General features: G+C 40.9%; 1 protein-coding gene and 1 pseudogene across 2 annotated transcripts in view; one reads left to right on the plus strand and one right to left on the minus strand.

Moving 5' to 3' along the window:
* Nucleotides 1-26113, plus strand: part of LOC309963422 (rho guanine nucleotide exchange factor 4) — a gene marked incomplete at both ends in the record, with an annotated part of 252503 nt that overhangs the window by 51579 nt on the left and 174811 nt on the right. The gene's annotated exons all lie outside the window — the stretch shown is intronic.
* On the minus strand, nucleotides 3-1058 carry LOC309962950 (acyl-coenzyme A diphosphatase NUDT19-like; annotated as a pseudogene). The gene has a single exon. The product of its transcript is annotated as an acyl-coenzyme A diphosphatase NUDT19-like (transcript).

Consider the following 26113-nt stretch of genomic DNA (forward strand, 5'->3'; position numbering starts at 1 on the left):
CAGCACATCAGGCAGAGTGCTAATACAGTTAAAAGACAATACAGTAGAACATCTTATTTAAACTTCTGATAACAAAACAATACAGAAAAGGAAACCCTCGTGAAAATTTTTTTCTCGTTTTGGTAACAAGATCATTAATACTTTATACTTATGTGATACTGTAAGGTTTAAAGAATAAAATAAGAGAGCTCCGTAATACACTTGAAATATGAAAGACTGTACCAGAATTTACAGGCACAAAGTTGCTTAAGTTCCAGGCACGTCTAGTCAACCCTCATTTTTCATCAGGACAACTTCAAGGAGGCCAGCTTACAAAGAAGCCATTCTCTACAGACGGCTCTTACTCACTACATAGTTCTTACGGTAAACATGTTTATACTTTGAACTGTCACGTGGATGTTATAATCATGGCGATTGTACATCACTACTCGGTGAAATTTCTTGCCTTCTTTCATGATTTCTTCATTCTTTTCTTCAGTGGACATAAGGTTTTCTAAATAGTTTGAATCTTCTAAGTACATCTCATCTCCTGGTAAAAGCTGGATTGTTCCATCAGCAGTTAACAATGTGATTGGCAGCCATCTTTCCACCCCTTCTAATTCACGATCCAAACAAAATTCGTGCAAGTCAGAGAGAGAGGCAAAGTGTTCTAGTCTTCTTATTTCATAGAACTGTGGAGGTGTAAGCCAAATTTCCTTTGATATGAAGCTTTCAGTTGCCTCTGACGGAGATGACCACTAGCAGTCCACCACCTCCACCAAGTCGGGGAAGAGCGGCGGCGGCTCGCACAGGCAGCACAGAAAGAAGGTGGTCTCGAAGTGGCGGCCACGACGCTGCATGAAAGGCGTGAGCCAGGCGCTCCAGTCGTGCAGCGCCCAGATGTCCGGAGTGCAGTCTAGGTGAGCGCACAGGCGCAGGAAGTGCTGCGGATCTCGGCGGACGCGGGCGCGGGCGCGGGTGCGCCAGTCAGCCAGGGCCGGCGGCGGCACGAGGGCGCAGCCGGGCTCCTGGGCCGCCTCTGTTGGACTATTGACTTTCTGTCTGGAAGATCTGTCCATTGATGTCAGGGAAGTGTTAAAGACTCCTACTATTTTTGTACTCCTGTTAATTTCTCCCTCTATGTCTATTAGTGTTTATTTTATGTACTTAGGTTCTTCTGTATTGGGTGCATATGTGTTAATGAGGGTAATATTCTCTTCCTGTATTGATCCATTTATCATTATATAGTATCCTTCTTTGTCTTTTTTTATGGACTTTTTTTAAAAGTTTGCCTGATATGAGTATTGCTACCCCTGCTTTCTTGTCATTTCCATTTGCATGAAACATCTTTTTCCATCCCCTCACTTTCAATTTATGAAAATCTTTGCCCAGAAATGAGTCTCTTGGAGGCAGCATATTGTAGGTTCTTGTTTTTTTCTCCAATCTGCCACTCTATGTCTTTTGATTGGAGCATTTAGTCCATTGATATTTAAGGTAATTATTAATAAGTATGTATTTATTGCATTTTTAAGCCTTGTTTTCTGGTTGATTTTGTAGTTCTTTGTTCACTTCTTCTTCTTTTTTGTTTTTCCTTATGTGGTTTGATGGTTTTTCCATTGTAGTGTGCTTGGGTTCCTTTCTTTTTGTGTGTGACTCTATTATATGTTTTTTATTTGTGCTTATGATGGAGTTCAAGTATGTTGAGCCATCTCTATATCTGTTTGCTTTAAACTGATAGCCATTCAAGTTCAAACACATTCTGAAAGATCTACATTTTTATACTCCCCTCCCCACATTTTGATGCCCTGTTTTACATCTTCATGTTTACCCTTTTACTGTTCATTGTACTTATAATTGTTTTTATAATTTTTTTGATTTTTTTAAACCTATGTACTGGCTTATTTGAGTGACCTTCCATGCTTTTATATAGTTGCGTTTCCTACTGTGATTTTCTGTTTCCTACAGATTCTTTCTTCTTTTTTATTTAGAGAAGACCTTTGAACATTTCTTTTAGGTTAAGTTTAGTATTTCCGTATTCTTTCAGTTTTTGCTTGTTTGAGAAATTCAGGATAGAATATCCTAGGTTGCAGGTTTTTCCCTTTCAGGACTTAGAATATATCATGCCATTCCCTTCTGGCCTGCAAAGTTTCTGTAGAGAAACCAGCTGATAGCCTCATGGGGGTTCGATTGTAATTGACTGTTTTTCTCTTGCTACCTTTAGAATCTTATCTTTAACTTTGGACATTGTAACTATGATATAGCTTGGTGTGGGTCTGTTTGCGTTTATCTTGTTTGGAGCCCTCTGTGTTTCCTGTATCTGGATATCTGTTTTCTTCTTTAGGTTTGGGAAATTTTCAGCCATAGATTCTTCAAATACATTTTCAATCCCCTTCTCTCTCTTTCCCTCCCTCCCACTCTCTCTCTCTCTCTCTCTCTCTCTCTCTCTCTCTTTTCTTGAACTTCTATGAGTAGGTTGGTGCACTTTATATTATTCCATAGATCTTGCATGTTGCTTTCATTTTTTTTCTTTTGTCTTTCTGTCCACTGTTCTGATTGGTTGGTTTCCATTATTCTATCTGTCATTCACTTATTCATCTTCTGCATTATTTACTCTGCTCTTCATTGTTTCTAGGTTGGTTTTATCTCAGCAATTGAGTTGTCTAATTTTGATTGGTTTCTCTTTATAATTTCTAGTTCCTTGTTACAGTGATCTGCATTTCTATCAATAATCTTTCTTAATTCTTTTAACATTTTGATTACCTCCTTTTTGAATCTAGTAGACTGGTGAGGTCTTTTCATTTTTTTTTTCAGGGTTTTTCTCTTATTATTTTAATTGGGAGTAGTTCCTCTGCTTTGTAAATTTTACTTAACTTTATATGTCACTATGAAATTAGTCTACCTTGTGTAGACTGTGCAAGTCCAATATTTTTGGTGCAAATGTTGTTTTTGTTTGTTATGGATGCTAGTCACAACTTTCCTCAGAGTGTGCTGGCCATTATCCCTTTGATTGAGGGTGTGATTGGTATTGTGACTGTAGACTGCACTGGATGTTGGGTGGGGCCTCCTCTTTGCTTCATGACTGTCACAGCCCTGTTGGGGATAGGAGCTGTTCCCCAGTTGTTGGAGTAGAAGCCCTGAGGGTCAGGTTCAATAAGCCTCCATTGCCTTTAAGCACATGCTTTGTCCTTAACAAGGTTAGCACTTAAGCAAGTGGGGCCCGCAAGTGTGGTCACAGCAAACCTATGCGCTGCGGGTACAGGCATCCATTGTTCTGCCCAGAAGCAGCCCAAGGTCATGTCCCTTTCTTCACTGTGTTCATCCCAGACCTAGTGGTAGGCTGGTGTTGGCAGCCAGGGCATTGTGGCTGCAGAATTTGATGTGGTTGTGATGTTGCTTTGAACCTGGCTGCCTCTGTGATAGGGCTCTATATAGGACCTGTCTGCCTCAGATCTGACTCCAAGCTGCAGTGTGGGGTGAACAGAACTGGAGCCCTCTGCCAGTAAAGGAAACACTCTGTACTCCTCCCCAGGGACTATCTGCCAGAGATGTGAGATTCTGTGAAGCCACCTGCCACCTGGTATTGGTGCCAACAAATTTCGCTGCTGCTAGTCCTGCCCCTGGACCTTCCCCCAACATGATAATGGGTTCCAGTGTCATCCCTACCCAGACATGCATGCCCTCACAAAGTCTGCAACTACTGAAGCCAGGACCCCACCATGCACACTGATAATGGGCACCAGTTGTGGACCTGGGCCAAGATGAGCCCATGCTGACAATGGGCTCTGAGGTTCCTCCCAGACCACACCCCAGGCCCTAGGGCTGTCTCTGCACATCTAGACTGAGTCCACTCCCAGGGCCCATCTGCCTGAGTTTCAGCACCTAACCACTGTGCATATTAGCAGCCCTGCCTGGCTCATGTTTCAGGCTGGGAAATGCAGCGAGGTGGCAGCCATCAGCACTGGTCTCTCTCTGCCCTGATTGCTAGTAAACCAGCATACAGGCATTCCTTGTGAGAAGAGTCCAGGCTCCTCCAGCCCTCTGTCTGTGCGAGTACACCTCCCAGCCTGCAATTGTCTTCGCAGGGCAAGAGCCTGCCCATGCAGACCCTCCCTCCTTCACAGGTTCTTCCCAGGGACACAGGTCCCATCCTGATGCCTTTTTTTTTTTTTTGTCCTACCCAGTCATGTGAGGATCTTTCTTGCAGCTTTGGTTATATAAGAGATCCTCTGCAGTTTCCAGTTGGTTTTCTGTGAGAAGTGTTCCACAAGTAGATGTATTTTTGATGTGAGGAGAGGTGAGTTCCACATCCTCCTTCTCCACCATCTTGATCCAATCTTTTTTGCTTTTTCATAGTGACACATTTTTATTCCCTTATTTCTGATTATGGCTATTCTATGGACATTTTCTGTATGGTAAAATGGAGATTACATATAGTATCCTAGTTATTACAAACTAATTTGAATTGACTCCAGTAGTGCTTCATCTACCCTCTTTATGTTTTGATGTCAAAAATTACATACTTATAGGGACTTCCCTGGTGGTGCAGTGGTTAAGAATCCGCCTGCCAATGCAGGGGACACAGGTTCGATCCCTGGTCTAGGATGATACCACATGCTGTGGAGCAACTAAGCCCGTGTGCCACAACTGCTGAGCCTGCACTCGAGAGCCCACGAGCCACAACTACTGAGCCCACGTGCTGCAACTACTGAAGTCCACGTGCCTAGAGCCTGTGCTCTGCAACAAGAGAAGCCACCACAATGAGAAGGCCATGCACCACAACAAAGAGTAGCCCTCTCTCACTGCAACTAGGGAAAGCCTGTGCACAGCAACAAAGACCTGATGCAGCCCAAAATAAATAATAAATAAATAAATAAATTTATTTTTAAAATTACATACTTATAGATTGTATGCCCAATAACAGAGATTTATAATTATTTTTATGCTTTTTCTCTTAAATCCTATGTAAAATTAATATTCAAGTTACAAAGCAGGATTGCAACAACACTGGCTATTACTTTTGCCCATGTTACATTTGCTGTGTATTTGCCTAGGTATGACTTGGAGTTAGTATCTAGTGTCCTCTCATTTTAACCTGAAGCCCTCCCTTTATCATTTCTTAGGGTAGGTCTAGCAATACTGAAGCCCCTCAACTTTTGTTTATATAGAAATGCCTTAATTTCTCCCTTATTTTCCAAGGACAGTTTTGCCATATATAGAATTATTGGGTTTTAGTATTTTTCTTTCAGCACCTTAAATATATCATTTCCTTGCCTCTGGTCCAAGGTCTCTGACTACAAGTGGCTGATGATCTTACAGGGAATCTCTGTACGTGATAAAGCACTTCTCCCTTACTGCTTTCAATATTCTCTCTTTGGCTTTGAACAGTTTAATTACAATGTATGTTGGCGTGGGTCTCTTTGAGTTTATTTTACTTGGAGTTCACTGAGCTTTTAAGATTTATAGACTCAAGTTTTAGCCATTATTTCTTCAAATAATTTTTTCTGCTCCTTTCTCAGTGTACTCTTTTTCTGGGACTCTGAAAATGTGTATGTGGGCCACTTGATGGTGTCTCACAAATTCCTTAGGTTTTGTTCACTTTTCTTCATTCTTTTTCCTCTGTGTTCTTAAGACTCAATAATTTCAAATAACCTGCCTTCATGTTCACTGATTCTTTCTTCTGCCTATTCAACTCTGCTGTTGAACTTTTCTAGTGAATTTTCATTTCAATTGTACTCTTCAGCCCTAGAATTTTGTTTGGTTCCTTTTTGCAATTTCTCTCTCTTTATTGACATTCTCATTTTGTTCATATACTGTTTTCTTTGTTTCTTTAAGTTCTTTGTCTATGTTTTCCCTTATCTCTTATAGATATTTAAGACCGTCATTTTAAAGTCTTTGTCTAGTAAGACTGATGTCTGGGCTTTCTCAGGGATGATTTCTTTCAATCTGTTTTATTCCTCTGAATGAGCTGCATTTTCCAGTTTCTATGTATATCTTCTAATTTTTGCCAAAATTGAGTATTTGGTTATTATTATGTAGTAACTCTGGAAATCAGATTTCTGCCTTTCCCCATGGTTTGCTCTTATTGCAGTTGTTGTTTTTATTGAAGGTCATAGTAGTCCATTTGTTTTGAGACTCTTCCAAACTACTTTTAAATGTTATGTGTGCTTGTGTGTGCTCACTGAAGTCTCTGTTCTTTTAGCTCATGTACATTTACTGTTTTGAAACATATTTCCTTGAATGCCAAGAGTTGAGATAGACAAACAAACAAAACCATCAAAAATAAAAAGAAAGAACAACCACCCCTGTAGTCTTTACAGACTGGCTCTTCGCTGGTGCAGTTCTTCACCAATTAGCTAGACTTGTTCTGAGCCTACAGATTAGATCCAGGTAAATGTTTAAGGTCTTCTCAGGTCTTTTCTGGGCATGCATCTTGCCTGGGCATGCATGGCTTTCTCAGTTTCCCCTCTATCTACAGTTGCTTTTACATTTCCTCATTTCCCAAAGCACCTCACCCCAGCTTCTCCTCCCGGCCTTAGATAGTCTACTGTATGTCTCCACCCAAATCTCTTGCCCTAGGCATCTTTGAATTTTTAGTCCACTTGTCGTATTTAATAACAGTGCCTGCCACTTTTCCCACCTGCATTCTGAGTTATGCAAGACAGGGATGAACAAGTAAATCTTTCAGGTATCCTCCAGGCAGGTTATAACAGACAATAATTTGCAAATGAGATCTGTTCTGCTCCCTCCAGTTCAGGTGGAGGAATTGGGAACTGGGCTGCAGCTGCTCAAGACCAAGAGTACCACTAAAGTAGATTGGGAGACGGGTAAGGGTAAGTAAAAACACCACAAAACTTTCCTACAATTTTGAAGATGGGTTTTTCTTGATTGGGAATTTGCTTGATTGCTGAAAACTCTTGATTGCTTTTCAAAGCATATACAAAGTTGGTTCAGACAGCTTCTGGTTGATTTTTTTTAATATATAACTTTGTCGGGGAGCAAGAGCTCAGAGCTTTCTAGTCTGGTATCACTCATCTGGAACGTGACTTGGAAATCATAAAATGCTCTGATTTTCATTGTCACTAATTCTCTGTTTATGCTGTTTCCTTCTTGGGCTCTGTTTTCCCTCTACATCTTATAAATGTCTTTTGGGGCTCCTCCATCAGCCCTCTTCTATTCTTACTCTGCGCACAAATCCTAGATTATCTCATTCACATAGCTTTATGTACATACTGATGGTTCCCAAAGCAGTCTCCAGCTCAAATTTCACTGTTTTACATCTGTCAGCCTACTGGATACTTTTACTAAGATATTCCATGGACAAGTCCATTCCAATCTCATTTATATCCCTCCCAACTCCCAAATCTACTTCTGGACAGCCTCATAACTCATCTTGTCTCCAGTCTTGCCCCACTCTAATTGCACCCCCATGTGGAATCCAGAGGTTCTTTCCTTGTTGTCTTTAGGACCCAAATGCCTTAGCAGGACAATCAAAGCTGTTCTGATCTGACTTAATTCTCTCTTAGCACTCTTCTCCTTCCCTGTAACTCCCATTATTTAGCGCTACCAAACTACATATTCTTCCAACCTTTATCATAATGTATTGCCTCTGTCTGAAATGTCTACTTTTTCTCTGGCTAAGAGTTAGTTCAGCTGTTCATATTGGGAAGCCTTTCCTGATGTGCTCCTATCCCACTGGCATATCATCATTGTTTATTTACTTTGCTGTCTTACCTACCACTCTGTAGTCTCCTTGATTGGAAGAGCCCTTTCACCTGACACAGTCTGGCAAGAAATAGGAGCAATAAGTGAATGCCTACTGAGTGGATGAAGGATACATGTACTACTTGTGAATTAAAATACCAACCCTTATAGAGCATTTTCTGTGTGGCTGACTGTGTGCTTGGTGCTTTACATCTATTATCTATTTTTTTTTAAGAGACAAGCATTATTAGCTTCCCTTTACAGGTGTGGAAACTAAGTCTATGAGAGTTAAAGTAACTTACCTGAGGTCTATTGCCCAGCAACAAGGGATGAAGGAGGGACTTGGACTCAACTCAGAATGATCCCAAAGCCTGTGTCCTTTCAGTGTCAGCATTCTTTCTATCAAAGCGAAATTTCAGTGGTTCTTATGTATATATGCATTTTATCAGTCGTTTTTAGATATGTTTGAATATATCACTTGTGTGTGTTGGAGCAGGGAATTAGTATGTATTTGGTAGAATAAAATAAATCAGAGTCTAAGTACAGTGATTCCTAATTTAGGGGCATTTAGTGCCAAAGTAGGATTATGAGAATGCACTCACTGGTGAGGATAGAGTGCAAAAAATGTGCAGGCTCTAACTTGCACAAAATTAGTGACCTCCACAGACCTGTGTAGAAGTGGCACTTCCTGGGGAGGATTTGGGGGTGTGTGGGGGGAAGGCAGATATTCTTGGATGGGGCCCAGCTCAAATATGTACTTAGATCAGAATTCCATTAGCTGGAAAGTGGACATGGAATGTGCTTTTAATTTCATTTCCCCAGGTTGTCAGGTTTCTATATGTTTATAGATCCCAGACAGGCATTGACCTACTTAATTATGTTGCCTTCTCAGAGGGGCCTTCCCTGAATACCTTGCATAAAATAGTAGCCAGCTCTCTCCACCCCACCCCATCCCACCCAACTAAACCTTGGAATTCCTCATCTTCTTTACCCCTTTTTGTCTTCTCCATAGTACTCACCACAACCTGAGATGTATTTATTTGTATATTGCTTATCTCTCCCATTAGAATATCAACTCTATGAGGTTGGGGATTTTGATTATTTTTTTTTACCTCAATATCCCCAGGTCCTGAAACAGTGCCAGGCACTAAATCTTTGTGAAGGGGATACTTTGGTTTTGGTTGAGCCTTGTCTGAGTATTAACCATGTGCTGGGTGCTATGAAGACCTTGAGAGGAAGCTATGACGTTCTTGCTCTAAGGAAATTAACTGAAGAATTGGAACTGGTCAGAAACTTAGATTTAATTTTACCATCCTCATAAGATGATATAGGGGGTGTCAAAAATTTCCTTTTAAGAGTGAGATTATAAATATTTTAGGCCTTGTGGGCAACAACAGGTCTCTGTCACATATTCAACATCCTTTTTTAAAAATAACCTTTAAAATATATTTTAAAAAATTCTTATATTCAGACTGAACAAAAACAGATCATGTGCTGGATTTGGCCCAAGGCCACAGGTTGCTGACCCCTGAGATAGTAAATTAGCCTGTTACTATTTCATGGAGGCTGGAAGAAGACATGAGACTCCTGGTTCAGAGACAAGGGGCTTCATTACTCGTGGCTCAGCAAGCAGCAACAACATCATGTCTGTTCCAGTTGTTTTTGCCCCCCACTCAAGTCCTGTGAGGTCAGTGCAGAGGGCCCAAGTGGATGTTATGCAAGCAGTGGATTTGTGTCGCAGCTGAGGGACACTGAGCTTAGACAATCACTTCCTTTATAGCAAGCCTGCTTTCTGTCCTGGAAGAAGATATTACTTCATCCCTCAAGGTTGCTCACTGAAAACACAGCCCTGAGAAATGAGTAGAGATGGAGTTGCATTCTTGGCTTACCCAGTAAGTATGCATAGGGATACTCAGGGCCCATGGTGGATTGCTTCTCTCAATAGTATTTTCATTCCTTTGTATGTTCAGTTGGATTGAATAGAATTTAGTACATGCCAGGAAATATAAATGGGGCTAATGATACCAAAAGAAATAAAACATGGTCCCCATTCTCAGGAAGCTCACAGGCTGTTAATAACTGTAATATATGAGGTACTCACAGTGTAAATGTAAACGTTGCTCTGGAAGTACAAATAAGTGCATGGCAACCTTTTGGGCATTTGGGGAACACAGAAGAGAGGACGTAGCTTTTGAGTTGGTCATGAGAAGATGCCAGAATGAGGCAGTGTAGGAGTTTTTCCTATAGAGCATCCAGTTCGGTCAAAGGCACAGAGGTGTGTTGAGCAATGCTGACTAGGCGGGTGTAACTGAAGTATAGTATGTATGGGAGAGGTTGATGGGGAGTGAGGTAGGGAGAGAAGGAACGAGGGAGGAAACTAGCATTTCCCAAGAGTCTGTCACTTAGATACATTAACTCATCTACTCCTCATAGCCTGTCAGATAAGTTATTGAGTACATACTGTGTGCAGAGCTTTTGGGGATTTAAATACACTAGCTCATTTATCCCTCTTAACTCCCTGTTGCAACCTTTTAGCAGATGAGAAACCTGAGACTTAACTAACTTGCTCAAGGTCACAGCTGGTGGCACATCTGGAATTTGAATCTGGGTTGGCCTGGTCCCACAGCCTGTGCTCTTTAGCACAACCTTCATTTCCCTCAGAAACCTTGGAAGATTACTTCAAGCAACAGTGAAACATTGTAGAACTAGGATTTGCACCCATGTTCACCTGCCTGCAAAACTATTCCTGCTCTCCCAGATTTATTTCAACATAATTGAAGGAGCTGACTCCCAATAGAAGGCAGTACCTTGAATTGTAAATATGAAAGATGACCAGGAACAGTGACAGACATGTAAAGGAAATCCCCTAACCCTCTCTTCCATTTGTGTTAGCTGTCCTCAGCTCCTTCCAAGAAAATGTGGATATTTTTCAAACAGTGAGGAGGCGACACAACATAGCAGTCAAGAACACAGGCTTTATAATATGAGCAGTTTGGTTTGAATCCTAGCTTCACTAAATAGCAGTGCAAAATTCGGCAAATCGCTTACTTTCTCCAACTCTCGTTTTCCTCCTTTGAGAAATGAGTTGTGAAGCTTAAATAAGATATTATTTGTAAAACACTAAACACAGAGCTTGACACAATGGACTGCATAGGAGGATATTGAAATTGCCAAGAATTAGGACAGGATTAGCATTGGGGAGAGTTGGCAGTGAGTCAGAAACCAAAATCTTGAAGGGGTGAGAGGGTGTAATCCTCGGGTCAATGTATGGCTACAATAAGCATGGTCATGGGTAGCACAGTCAAAATAGATGATATTCAAGGCTAAATGACTTAAGACATTGGGCTTCTGCCTTTGCTGGTGGGAGTTCATAAAACAAAGAGACTACAGTTGTGTGCAAACTGTCTTTGGAGGCATCCTCTTCTTGCCCAAGGCTTTTGATATTTTGAATGTTACAGAGATTCTGAGGAGGGAGAGGAAAATGTGGCCAGAATCTCTCAACTTGGAGGTGGCCCTCGAGTGTAGGCACATTGAAGGTAAGGACAGATGGTGATGCAGAGTGCAGATGCCAAGGGCTCCCCAGGCTCAGTGTGCTTGATGGGGAAAGTCCAGTTGGGGCACGTTGCTGGAGGAGAGCCACCTGGACCCCAAGGGGATGGTTTGAGTCCAAGGCTGAGTGGGCTGAGCAAAGAAAGTCCCCACTTCTCTGGTCTGTCTGGGTGGCTGGTACACAGGTAGAATTCACGAGAGTCAAGAGCAGCTAGGGTGCGGGGGTCAAAAATGCCAGTATGAGCTGGATATAGAGAATGGCCAGTGGGAAGGAGAGCTCACTGCCCAAGACAGAGAGGAGATCATTCGAGATGAAACAGGCAGAGGTGACTAGTGGCTGGGCCAGGCGTCGGGAAGAGAGAGTCCTCTCCTGATCCTCTGTCCTGCTTCCTTCCCTCAGGCCTGAAGTCCAAAACGCTGGCGCTGCTCCCTGACACTCCCCACTCTAAAGCAAAATGCCAGAAACCAGTGCAGTCAAGACCATGGTGACTTCCCAAAGGTGCTCTGGGGGAGCACTGGGAGAGCAATTGCCCTGATTTCTCAACCACACCTTGTGGAACAGCTCCTCCTCCATCACTGTTACTGGCCAGGCCCCCTGGGGTGGGGGTCTTCCATGGGGACCGACATCCTGTCTAGGATTTTTGCTTTTCTTCATTTTTGCTTTGTTTTTATTTTAATTTCTTTGGGGCTTGCTTTGAAAGACTTGGGCTTCCCCTTTCGGCCCAAGGTTTCATTAGCCCCCTGCCCCTCAGCCAGAGCTCCTGGTGAAGCTCCTCTTATTCCCCCTCCATCTCTGACCCTAAGAGCTGTGCTCCAGGATCACTGAGAAATTGAGATCTTTCAGGAGCAAGCTGATAGAACCTTTGTGCTCACCCCTCAGTTAGAATTGCCTATTGCATATCTGTCTTCCCTGTAAGATTTGAGTAAGATATCAGAATTGAACTGATTGAATGAGATTTCAGAAATCTTATTCGTCTTTGTATTATCAATGCCTAGAGCCTAAAATGCAGTCAGTGAGTATTTGCTGAACTGAAATGAGGTAGAACCCATGTCATCCTCTCATACAGGGTTTAAGGAGAGGCATATGGGACCTGGGGGAGCTGCCCGTGTTTTCTAAGGAGGCTTCTCCTTTCCTGCTGATACTGTGCACGTTCAGGTCAGCGGGTGCTCCCTGAATGATGAGGGTGCCCTGATGTCTTCAGGGACACCAGAGCTCCCTCTCCATTTCTCTGAAATGCTGGACTAGTGTGGTAGGCAGTCATTATGCCATCAAACAAAATTTTTTTCAGGAAAAAAAGTGTAACTCAAGGATATATGGATTTCTCAAGTGCCTCTTTTCTGCCTCTCCACACTGAAAATACTGTATTCTCTTATTTACAGCACTTTTCTCAATTTCCTGCGTGGGTGTTGACTCAGTTGTTCAAACCTGGGGAAACCAGAGTCAACTGCAGAACCCCCTGGCCCTGACCCGGTCACAGAGCTGGTGGCAGGGCCCACCTGTGTCCGTGGAGGCGGGGAGCAGGGAAGGGAAGGGCTGTGTGGAATGACTGCAGGTATTTGGGGCTCTCTCTCTGATGGTCTAACAGCAGCGGGCAGGGTTGTTTTCCAAGAGGTCTTAGGAAATCAATCTCCTAGTCATCTGCAGGCAGAGGGTTGGTCCTGTCATGAACTGTGTGGCCTCGGCTGAATTGCTTAGCCTTCTGAGCCTGTCTCCTCATCTGTAAATATGGAATAATAGTGTATACTTCTGGGGTACTTCTGAGAATTAAATGAGCTAATTCATGTAAAGTCCGTAGAATAACGGAGAGCTCACGGTAAGTGCTCAACAAATGTTGACTATTATCATCACCGTCATCATCATTATTTCTCCTCATACTGATATAAAACAATTTTATTTTATGTTGTGAAGGCAAAAAGTGGTATGGGAATTCTGAAAAGAATATAACGGTTTAGTGCTTCCCTGGTGGCGCAGGGGATGAGAGTCCGCCTGCCGATGTAGGGAACACGGGTTCGTGCCCCAGTCTGGGAAGATCCCACATGCCGCAGAGCGGCTGGGCCCATGAGCCATGGCCGCTGAGCCTGCGCATCCGGAGCCTGTGCTCCACAATGGGAGAGGCCACAACAGTGAGAGGCCCGTGTACCGCAAAAAAGAAAAAAAGAATATAACGGTTTCACCAACTAATTTAGAAAGGCTTGTTGAAGGAGGCAAGAACATGAAGAAATATAAGTAGTGGCATATGATTAGACAGAAGAGCATTCAGAGAAACTCAATTTAATTTAGTTTAATGGTTAAAGAGTACAGATTCTGGAACCAGATGCAATTGTAAGATTACTAATTTTGCCATTTACTAGCTATATAATATCATGTGTGTTACTCAAATTCACTATGCCTCAGTGTATTCCTTTGTAAAATGGGCGTGATTATAATATCTATGTCAGAAGCTGTGATTATGACTAAAAGCACTTGAAAGCACTCAATAGTGTTAGCTGAGATCATTAATAGTTTGCCTACTATGTGGTGTCCGACATGATTTTTGATACTTTGGGGACTGAAAGGCAGGTCACAATATCTGTTCTGAGCTGTTATTGTGCGTTGGAGAAAGTAAAACATTTAGAGAGAGATAACAGGTAACCATAACACAAAGCAGTGTCTGAAAGCGCCCCAAGTGGCAGAAGAATTTGAGAAATATTGTTGATGTGGTACTCTTTTTCTAGGACCAGCAGGAAGTGGCTGGGGGGTGTGGCCCTTGAACTCTGCTGCTTCCCATAGAACAGGCTCTGATTGCAGGCAGAGGACTGTCCCCAGGAACTGCCCTCGCCAGGAAAAGGCTTGGCCTCTCCAGGCTCCCTTCAGTTTCCTCACCAGTAACATGAGGACAAAATCCACTACCTCACAGCACTCTAGGAGAGAACTCAGTCGGGTGCCGTATTTGAAAGTACATACTTTGAAAAGTTAAATGAAGTGGTTTACAAGTTTTCGATACCGTTACTAATCCATTTAACACTTCTACCTCTCTCCCCAGCACTGGCATCACTTCCGCTTAATCTGTATCTGGTCTGCCCTTGTGCACCCCATTACAGGCTCATCCCCCCTCACTGGAGCAGCTCTGAGCTTGGGGTGTTTCCTACTTTGAGCCTTTGAGGGTGTGCTATCATGTGTACCTCTGCATATGGTCTGCTCTGAGGGGCAGGCTTATCCAAGTTTCATGGGAAGTTTAGAAAGAATTACATCACTTAGAGTGATAGGAAGCTGAACAGGAAGCAACAGACAAAGGAACTTTTTTTTTTTTTTTTTGCGGTACGCTGGCCTCTCACTGTGTGGCCTTCCCCGTTGCGGAGCACAGGCTGCAGATGCACAGGCTCAGCGGCCATGGCTCATGGGCCCAGCCGCTCCGCGGCATGTGGGATCCTCCTGGACCGGGGCACGAACCCGTGTCCTCTGCATTGGCAGGCAGACTCTCAACCACTGCGCCACCAGGGAAGCCCAGGAACTTTATTTTTTGAGCCTGGTATATTCCTTACTACACACACACACACATACACACACACACACACACACACACACACACACATGTTTCTTCTTTTATTGTGTAATTTAAGATATCCCAAACCACATAAGACACATGTACAGTTTCTAAAATATAGTTATGAAGCAGGCACCCATGTAATCACCACATGGGCCAAGAAACAGGACCTTGCCAGCCCTCCAGAAACCCCTGTAAGCTCCTCCCCAGTCTATTGTAATTGGATGTTTAATTTTATAATTTAAAGCTTCTTTAAAACAGAAGCTTTTCTATCTGCATCTATCGGTGTGATCATATGATTTTTCTCTTTTAATGTTATGTTACATTACATTAATTGTTTTTCTCATATTTAGTCAACCTTGCCTTCTTGGTATTAACCCAACTTGGTCATTATGGATTTTTTTCTTACTATATTGCTGGATTTGGTATGATGATACTTTGTTTTACATTTCTGCATCTTTGTTCATATATGAAATTGGTCAGTAATTTTTTATTCTCATTAATGTTTTTGCAGGATTTTGAGATCAGTAATGTATTAACCTTATAAAATGAATTGACAAGTGTTACCTTTTTAAAAAAGCTTCTGAAATAGACTGTCTAAAATTTTGATTACTTATCCCTTGAATATCTGGTAAAAAATGCTAAGGAAGTTTCCTTTGTGGAAAAAAAATTAGTACTGATTCAATTCCTTTAATGGTCATTGAGGTATTCACAATTTCTATTTCTTTTTGAGTCACTTTTGGTAGATTATTTTTTTCTATGTGGATATACAGTGTGTCCAGCATCCTGTGTTGAAAAGGCTATCCTTTTCCCAGTGAGTTAGCTTGGCACCAACAAAATGGTCTATTTGTAGGTCCATATGATTTAATCCTTTGTCTCTATTTGGTTCCATAAATCTAGTATCCTTATACCAATATCACACTGTCTCGATTACTGTGGCTTTAGTCTTGAAAGTCTTGAAATCAGGCCGTGTAGTACCCCAACTTTGTTCTTTTCCAAGACTTTTTAGCTATTCTAGGAAATTTGCATTTCTGTTTAAATTTTAGGATCACATTACGATTTCTATAAAAAGCTACTAGAATTCTGAGTGGGATTACACTGACTACAGATCAATTTGGAGAAAATTGATATCTTAACAATATTGAGTCTCGTTTTATTAAATTATATTTTTCTTAGAATTTTTCCATTTCATCTAACTGTTCAAATTAATTTGCTTTTTTTCATAAAACATTATTAATACCATTAAGGTCTGCAATATGTGTGACAACAGCCTCCTTTTCATTCCTTATTTGTTATGTGTATCTTCGCTTTTCCTTGACCAAACTTATCAGAGGTAATACAATGATCATTAATTTTTTACCTTTACTGACTTCTTTGATATTGTTATCCTGTATTTTACTGCTATGTTTTCCTTTTTAATGCTACTAGATGTTATTATTTTTATTTTATATAGTGCATGTGCATTTTTTTTACCCACTTATTTGCTTTTTTTTTTTTTTTTTTCGGTACGTGGGCCTCTCACTGCCGTGGCCTCTCCCGTTGCGGAGTACGGGCTCCGGACACGCAGGCTCAGCAGCCATGGCCCACGGGCCCAGCCGCTCCACGGCATGTGGGATCCTCCCGGACCGGGGCATGAACCCGTGTCCCCTGCATTGGCAGGCGGACTCTCAACCACTGCACCACCAGGGAAGCCGTTTTTTTCCTTTTTTTTTAATTGAGGTTTTGTTGATTTACAATGTTCAGGCAAAGTAATTCAGATCTATATCTATATCTTTTTCAGATTCTTTTCCATTATATGTATTACAAGACATTTAATATAGGTCCCTGTTCTATACAGTAGGTCTTTGTTGGTTATCTATTTTATATATAGTAGTGTGACTCTGTTAATAATCCCAAATTCCTAATTTATCGCCCCCAAAGTTTACCCTTTGGTAACCATAAATTTGTTTTCTATGTCTGTGAGTCTGCTTTGTAAATAAGGTCATTTCTATCATTTCTTTAAATTCCACATATAAGTTATTTCATATGATATTCGTCTCTCTCTGTCTGACTTACTTCTCTTAGTATGATATACTCTAGGTTCATCCATTACTACAGATGGCATTATTTCATTCTTTTTTATGGCTGAGTAGTATTCTATTGTGTATATATACAACTTTTTCTTTATCCCTGTGTCTGCCAATGGATGTTTAAGTTGCTCCCATGTCCTGGCTGTTGTAAATAGTGCTGCTATGAACATTAGGATACATGTGTCTTTTTGAATTATGATTTTCTGTGGGTAAATGCCCAGTAGTGGGATTGCTGGGTCATATGGTAGTTCTATTTTTAGTTTTTTAAGGAGCCTCCATACTGTTCTCCATAGTGACTGCACCAATTTACATTCCCACCAACAGTGTAAGAGGGTTTCCTTTTCTCCATACCCTCGCCAGCATTTATTTGTAGACATTTTTGATGATGGCCCTTCTGACTGGTGTGAGGCAACACCTCATTGTACCTTTGATTTACATTGCTCTAATAACTACCAATGATGAGCATCTTTTCATGTGCCTGTTGGCCATCAGTGTGTCTCCTTTGGAGAAATGTCTATTTAGGTCTTCTGCCGATTTGGGGGGTGTTGTATTATTTGTTGTTGTTGTTATTAAGTTGTATGAGCTGCCTGTATATTTTGGAAATTAAGCCCTTGTCATTCACATCATTTTCAAATATTTTCTCCCATTCCATAGGTTGTCCTTTCATTTTGTTGATGGTTTCCTTTGCTGTTTAATTAGGTCCCATTTGTTTATTTTTGCTTTTGTTTCCATTACTCTAGGAGACAGATCCAATAATATATTTATGTAATTTATGTCAAAGAGTGTTCTGCCTATGTTTTCCTCTAGGAATTTTATAGTATCCAGTCTTACATTTAGGTCTTTAACCCATTTTGTGTTTATTTTTGTATATGGTGTTAGAGAATGTTCTATTGCATTCTTTTACATGTTGCTGTCTAGTTTTCCCAGCACCACCTGTTGAAGAGACTCTCTTTCCTCCATTGTATAGTCTTGCCTCCTTTGTTATAGATTAATTGACCATAAGTGTGTGGGTTTATTTCTGCGTTTCCTATCCTGTTCCATTGATCTATGCGTCTGTTTTTGTGCCAGTACCATACTGTTTTAATTCATGTAGCTTTGTATTATAGTCTGATGTCAAGGAGCCTGATTCCTCCAGCTCCATTCTTCTTTCTCAAGATTGTTTTGGCTACTCAGGGTCTTTTGTGTTTCCATATAAATTTTAAAGAGTCTTTTTCCAGTTCTGTGAAAAATGTCATTGGTAATTTGATAGGGATTGCACTGAATCTGTAGATTGCCTTGGGTAGTATGGTTATGTTAACAATATTGATTCTTCCAATCCAAGAACATGGTACATCTTTCCATCTGTTTGTGTGGCCTTCAATATCTTACATCAGCATTTTATAGTTTTCAGAGTATATGATTTTTGCCTCCTTAGGTAGGTTTATTCCTAGGTATTTTATTCTTTTTGATGAGATGGTAAATGGGATTGTTTCCTTAATTTCTCTTTCTGATATTTTGTTGTTAGTGTATAGAAATACAACAGATTTCTGTATGTTAATTATTTTCTTGCAACTTTGCCAGGTTCATTGATGAGCTCTAGTAGCTTTCTCGTGGCATCTTTACGAGTTTCTATGTATAGTATCATGTCATCTGCAAAGAGTGACAGTTTCACTTCTTCCTTTCCTATTTAGATTCCTTTTTTTTCTTTTTCTTCTCTGACTGCTGTGACTAGGAGTTCCAAAACTATGCTGAATAAAAGTGGCAAGAGTGGACATCCTTGTGTTCTTCCCAATCTTAGGTGGAATGCTTATAGCTTTTCGACATTGAGTGTGATTTTAGCTGTGTGTTTTTCATATATGGCCTTTATTATGTTCCCTCTATGCCATTTTTTGGAGAGTTTTCATCATAAATGGATGTTGAATTTTACCAAAAGCTTTTCTATATCTATTGAGATGATCATATGGTTTTGATTCTTCGATTTGTTAATGTGGTGTACCACGTTGGATGATTTGTGGATATTGAAAAATCCTTGCATCCATGGGATAAATTCCACTTGACCATGGTGTATGATTCCTTTAATGTATTGTTGGAGTTGGTTTGCTAGTATTTTGTTGAGGATTTTGTTATCTATGTTCATCAGTGATATTGGCCCATAATTTTCTTTTTTTGTGATATCTTTTTCTGGTTTTGGTATCAGGGTGATGTGGCTTCACAGAATGAGTTTGGGAGTGTTCCTTTCTCTGCAATTTTTTGGAATAGTTTCAGAAGGATAAGTGTTAACTGTTCTCTAAATGTTTTATAGAATTCTCCTGTGGAGCCATCTGGTCCTGGACTTTGTTTGTTGAGAGTTTTAAAATTACTGATTCAATTTCAGTACATGTAATTAGTCTGTTCATATTTTCTGTTTCTTCCTGGTTCTGTCTTGGGAGATTGTACCTTTCTAACAATTTGTTCATTTCTTCTAGTTTGTCCATTTTATTGGTGTATTGTTGCTCATAGTAGTGTCTTATGATCCTTTGTATTTCTGTGATGTTGGTTGTAACTTCTCCTTTTACATTTCTGATTTTATTGTCCTGTCCTTTTTCTTCTTGATGAGTCTGGCTAAAGGTTTATCAATTTTGTTTATCTTTGCAAAGAACCAACTTTTAGTTTTCTTGATCTTTTCTATTGTTTTTTTAGTCTCTATTTCATTTATTTCTGCTCTGACGTTTATGACTTCTTTCCTTCTACTAACTTTGGATTTTATTTATTCTTCTTTCTCTAGTTGCTTTAAGTGTAAGGTTAGGTTGTTTATTTGAGATTTTTCTTGTTTCCTGAGATAAGCTTGTTTTGCCATAAACTTTCCTCTCATAACTGCTTTTGCTGTGTCCCATAGGTTTTGGATCATTGTGTTTTCATTTTCATTTGTCTCTAGGTATTTTTTTATTTCCTCTTTGATTTCTTCAGTGACCCATTGGTTGTTTAGTAGCATATTGTTTAGCCTCCGTGTGTCTGTGGTTTTTGCTGTTTTAATTTTTTCTTGTAGTTGGTTTCTAGTCTCATAGCATTGTGGTTGGAAAAGACGCTTGAAGTGATTTCAGTTTCCTTAAATTTACCAAGGCTTGTTTTGTGGCCCAGCATGTGATCTATCATGGTGAATGTTCCATGTGCAATGGAATGTGTATTCTGATGCTTTGGGGTGGAATGCTCTATAAATATCAATTAAGTCCATTTGGTCTAAAGCGCCATTTAAGACACTTTTTTCTTATTGATTTTCTGCCTGGATGATCTGTCCATTGATGTAAGTGGGGTGTTAAAGTCCCCCACTATTACTGTGTAACTGTCAGTTTCTCCTCTTATGTCTGTTATTATTTGCCTTATATATTAAGTTGTTCCTATGTTGGGTGTATATATATTTACAATTGTTATATCTTCTTTTTGTATTGATCCCTTGATCATTATGTAGTGTCCTTTTTTGTCTCCTATAACAGTCTATTTTGTCTGATTTAAGTATTACTACTCTGGCTTTCTTTTTCTTTCCATTTGTGTGGAATATCTTTTTACATCCCCTCACTTTCAGTCTGTATGTGTCTCTAGATGTGAAGTGAATCTCTTGTAGACAACATATACATGGGTCTTGTTTTTGTATCCATTCAGCCAGTCTGTGTCTTTTGGTTGAAGCATTTAGTCTGTTTACATTTAAGGTAATTATCAATATGTATGTTCTTACTGCCATTTTGTTACTGTTTGGATTTGTTTTTGTATGTCTTTTTTCCCCCTTTTTTCTTTTGTTCTATTCTCATGATTTGATGACTGTCATTGTGTTTGGATTTCTTTTTCTTTTCTGTGTGTATATGTATTATAGATTTTTGGTTTGTAGTTACTTTTGTATAGCAGTGTGTGTGTGTGTGTGTGTGTATATTTAAATTGTTTTAAGTTGCTGATCTCTTAATTTAAATTACACTTTAAATATACTGCATTGTATTCTCCTCCTCTCAGTATTATTGTTTTTGATGTCATGTTTTACATCTAGTAGTTTTGTGTATCCCCTAACTGCTTATTGTGGATACAGATGATCTTACTATTATTTTGTCTTTTAACCGTAGTAGCTTTGTGTGTGGGTGATTTCCTACCTTTATTGTATGTTTGCCTTTACTGGTGAGCTTTCTCATTTTGTAATATTCTTGTTTCTAGTTGTGGCCTTTTCCTTTTTGCCTAGAGAAGTTCCTTTAATATTTGTTGTAAAGCTGGTTTGGAGGTGCTGAATTCTTTTAGCTTTTGCTTGTCTGTAAAGTTTTTGATTTCTCCATCAAATCTGAATGAGAACCTTGCTGGGTAGAGTATTCTCGGTTGTAGGTTTTTTCCCTTTCATTACTTTAAATATATTGTGCCACCCCCTTCTGATCTGCAGAGCTTCTGCTGAAAATCAGCTGATAGCCTTATGGGAGTTCCCTTGTATGTTATTTGTTGCTCTACCCTTACTTCTTTTAATATTCCCGCTTTATCTTTAATTATTTTCATTTTAATTACAATGTGTCTTGGTGTGTTTCTCTTTGGGTTAATCCTGTATGGGACTCTCTGTGCTTCTTGGACTTGGGTTGGGTGACTGTTTTCTTTCCCAGATTAGGGAGGTATTCAGCTATTATCTCTTCCAATATTTTCTTGGTTCCTTTCTCTCTCTCTCTCTTCTCCTTCTGGTACCCCTATAATGTGAATATTAGTGTGCATGAGGTTGTCCCAGAGGTCTCTTAAACTGTCCTCACTTTTTTTCATTCTTTTTTCTTTTTTCTGTTCAGTGGTAGTGATTTCCACTACTTTGTCTTCCAACTCACTGATGCATTCTTCTGAATCATTTAATCTACTATTGATTCCTTCTAGTGTATTTTTCATTTCAGTTATTGTATTCTTCATCTCTGTTTGGTTATTCTTTATATTTCTAACTCTTTGTTAAAAAGTTCTAACTTCTCACTCTGTGCGTCCATTCTCCTCCCAAGATCTTTGATCGTCTTCACAATCATTACTCTGAACACTTTCTTGAGTAGATTGCCTATCTCCACTTCACTTAGTTCTTCTTCTGGGTTTTTATCTTGTTCCTTCATCTGGAACATATTCCTCTGCTGCCTCATTCTGTCTAAGTTTCTATTTGCCTTTTTAGGTATTTGGTAGGTTAGTTATGTTTCTTGACCTTGGACAAGTGGCCCTCTGTAGGAGGCGTCCTGTGCATCCCATAAGTGCACTCCCCTCTTATCACCCAAGCTATATGCTCTAGGGGTTCCCCCTAAGGGGGCTGAGTGGGTCCTGTTGTGGCAGGCTGACTCTGTGGGTGGTCTGATAGGCTTTGTTGGCCCCTAGTCTGTTTGGTTGCCAGGTCGTGCCTTGTACATATGTTGCTGGCTGCTGTTCAGCAGTGCCTGGTCATAAGGTGACTGGTTACAGAATCCTAGGTTTCCCCAGGGCTAGTGCTGGCTCACTAATGGGTGGAATCAGGGCCCCGAAGATTCTGGAACTATTGCCCACCCACTTGGCAGGTGAAGCCAGATCCTGGGGTTAGTGCCAGACTACTGGCAGGCAGAGTTGGTTCCTGGAGTCTGGCTGCAGGGCCCAGAGATCTCAGACCTCATTTCAGATTGTGGGGGGTGGGGTGCTGTTTCCTGACACAGTCAAGTATGGGGTCCAGGGTGTCCTGAAGGTGACATTGGTCTGCTAGTGGGAAGGACCAGGACCCAGCTGGTCCCTGGGTAGGGTCTTGCCTGTGTTGCGGTTGTTTTCTTACTTCTGGTATCATCTGTCTCCTGGTTAGTGAGGCTGGTCTAGAGGCTTGTGTGGGCTTCCTGGCAGGAGGGGCCAGTGCCTGCCTACTGGTGGCTGGAGCTGGGTCTTGGCCCTCCGGTGGGCTGGGCCATGTCTGGAGGGGTGTGTCAACAGGAGCATGTCAGCTCTTTAGTCTTTAGACAGCCTGTCTGCTGATGGTTGGGGCTGGGTCCCCACCCAATTAGTTGTTTGGCCTGAGGCGTCCCAGCACTGGTGCTTGCAGGCTGTTGTGTTGTGCCAGGTCTTGGTGCTAATGAGCCAAGATATCAGCCACCAGCAGCACCAGTGTTCACGTGGCTGAATGTTCCCCAATATGTCTGCCACCAGTGACTATGACCCCAGGGTAAGCCACAGCCACCCCCAGTCTCCCCAAGAGATTCTCCAAGGCTAGCAGGTAGGTCTGGTCCAAGCTCATATCAAATTACTACTTTTACTTGGGTCCCAGCATGCATGAGATTTTGTGTGCCCTTTTAGAGTGAAGTCTCTATTTCCCCCAGTCCTGTGGGGCTCCTGCAGTTAAGCCCCACTGCCCTTTAAAGCCAAATACTCTGGGGACTCATGTTCCTAGTGCCAGACCCCTGGGCTGGGGAGCCAGATGTGGGGCTTGGTACTCTTACTCCTGTGGGAGAACCTCTGCACTATAATTATTCTCCAGTTTGGGGGGTGCCCACCCAGGGCATATGGGATTTGATTATATCATGAGCCTGCCCCTCCTACCCATCTCATTGTGTTTCCTTCTTTATGTCTTTAGTTGTAGAAGATCTTTTCTGGCAGGTTCCAGTCTTTTTCATCAATGGTTGTTCTGCAGAGAGTTGTGATTTTGGTGTGCTCGTGAGAGGAGGCGAGCTCAGGATCTTTTTATTCTATCATCCTGGCCACTCTCTGTACTTATTATTGAAAAGTGTTTTCACTGGAAACATGTCGTTCTGGTTTAGCAGCTATTTTCTTTCAGCATATTGTATTCTGGCTTCTCTTGTTGCTCTTCTCAGTCTAACTCTTTGCAGTTATTCAGTTCCCCCTCTCTGTCTACTTTTAATATATCTCCATTCCCCTTATTTGGAGTTTTTCAGTTTCACTCTGATTTGTCTAAGGGTATATTTCCCTTTTTATTTATTGAACTTGAGATTTATTAGAGATGAGTGTATGGATGGGTGTCTATCAATTCTACAAAATTCTCAGCCATTAATTCTTCAAACATTGTGTCTTTGCCATCTTCTCTCCCTTTCCTTTTGGAACTCTGGCTTAAACATATGTTACACTTTCTCACATTATCCTTCATGTCTCTTAACCTCTGTCTCATAATTTCCATCATTTTATCTCTCTGCTGTATTTTTTCTAAATTTCTCTTGATCTATTTTCTGATTCACTAAATTTCTCTTTAGCTGTATCTAATTTGCTGTTAAAGCTGTTGAGTTTTTAATTCTTTTATTATAGTTTTAATTTCAAAGAGTTTTAATTTCTAGGAATTAATTTCTAGTTTCCTGTTCCCTGTATGTACTTAAGCTGGCCTTTTGATTCCTTAAACACAGTAAACGTACTTGTTTTTGTTTCTGGCACTTTGCATTTGTTGTCTCCTTTAGTCCTCAGGACCATTCTGTGGGTTATCATTACATCTGTCACAGAGATAAGAACACTGAGATGCTTGTCTCAAGGTCTGTTATTTCCTTTTCTACCAACTACCTTCAGCTAGAAACCAAAGCTCAGAGAAATTGCTTTGAGGCAGAGAGAAGTTTGGGGTTTGATCCCTGCTGGGGATCTATAGAGAAATTGCCTCTGCCTTACAGACCCTCCCTCAACATATAATAAAGGGACAGGGCCATTGATTATGGAATAAGGTTTTATGGAGCTAAGACTTCTGTCTCCATGACACTGTGGGCAGGGACTGTGTCAAATACATCCCTGTAACTACAGGGCTTAGGACAAGACTCAGTAAATATTTGGTGATTGCATGATCCAGTGTTCTGGGTGCATAGCTGGGATGCAAATATATTTACTTGCAAGAATGAATTAATAAAAGAATAAAATAGCAATACAATTAAAACAGACAATCAAGTGGCATTTACTTGTTGAATGTTTATCAATATCTGGCTGTAAACATTGAGATAGGGGGTTCACAAGCTTTTTCTATGAAGGGCCAGATAATAAATATCTTAGACTTTGCTACTATATGGCCTATTTCACAACAACTCAGCTCTACCATTTTAGCCTGGTGTTAGTTGGCTAGGACTGCCACTACAACAAACTACCACAGACTGGCTGGCTCAAATAACAGAAGTTTCTTTTCTCACAGTTCTAGAAACTAGAAGTCCAAGATCAGGGTGCCATCAGGGTTGATTTCTGGTGAGAACTGTTTTCCTAGCTTGAAGATGTGGCCATCTTCTCGCTGTGTCCTCACATGACCTTTCCTTTGTGTGTCTGCAGAGAGGGAGAGATTTCTGGTGTCTTTTCCACTTATTATAAGGACATCAGTCCTATCAGATGAGATTCCCCCTTATGACCTCATTTAACCTTAATTACCTCCTTAAAGGCCCTATCTCCAAATACAGTCACATTGGGGGTCAGGGCTTCAACAGTGAATTGGGCAGGGAGACACAATTTAGTCCATAACAGAGCCTAAAGAAACTATAGACAACATATAAATTAATGGCCAAGGCTGTGTTCTAATAAAACTTTATTTATAGAAACAAGCGACAGGCTGGATTTGGTTCATGGACTGCAGTTTGCCAACTTCTTATCCATATATATAAAGATGATTAACTTGTAAATGTGACAAAACTTATTTGGAATAATATTTCTTCAGGGCACTCACTCTTGGCTCTAGTGGCTCTTCGAGGCTCAGTGGGAAGAGAACAGCACCAGGGTAAAGCCAGGGTCAGCTTGCCCCCACTGACCAGCTGTGTGTTCTGACCTTCCTGGCCTTCCCTGGAGGGTGCTGTAAGCCTAACTTATCAAAGGCACCTAACGCAGTGACTGAGAGTAAGTAGGCCTTTAACAAATTTTATTTCATTGCCCTATCTTTAATTTCCTATAGAATGAGACACAAAACCTCAGTTTAAATGCAGTTGGTGCAGTGTATGTATGTGAGACAAGCTGTATCATGCCATTCGTTCATTCATTCAATCATTCAAACGTGTATTGAACAGCTTCTGTAAGAGTTCCAAGTGCTGGGCATGCAGACATGATTAAGACAGACAAAACCTTGACTTCTCCTGGTGTGTGTTGCCAAACCTATAGCACCGTTTAAGAAAGACCATTAATCTTCTCGACTGTGCCTCTTTCACAAACGTTTACCCATTTCTATTCATGTCTATTCTTTGGAAGGTGCCTGCTATCAATCACCTCACCTTAGTGAATGGATTCTCTTGGTTGCTTCCCTCTTCTGTGCAATAGGTACAGACCTTCCAAGTCTAGGAAGTCAGTAAGACCTCTGCAGAGTTAGGGCTTGGAAGGAGAAGTGTTTTTCATTTGGGGCGCAAAGCTACTTGGATAGACCAAGAAGGAAAGTTGGCAAAGTCAGCCTCG

The sequence above is a fragment of the Leucopleurus acutus genome (genome assembly GCF_964270905.1).
Source record: "Leucopleurus acutus genome assembly, chromosome: 6".
NCBI classification, from domain to species: Eukaryota; Metazoa; Chordata; class Mammalia; order Artiodactyla; family Delphinidae; genus Leucopleurus; species Leucopleurus acutus.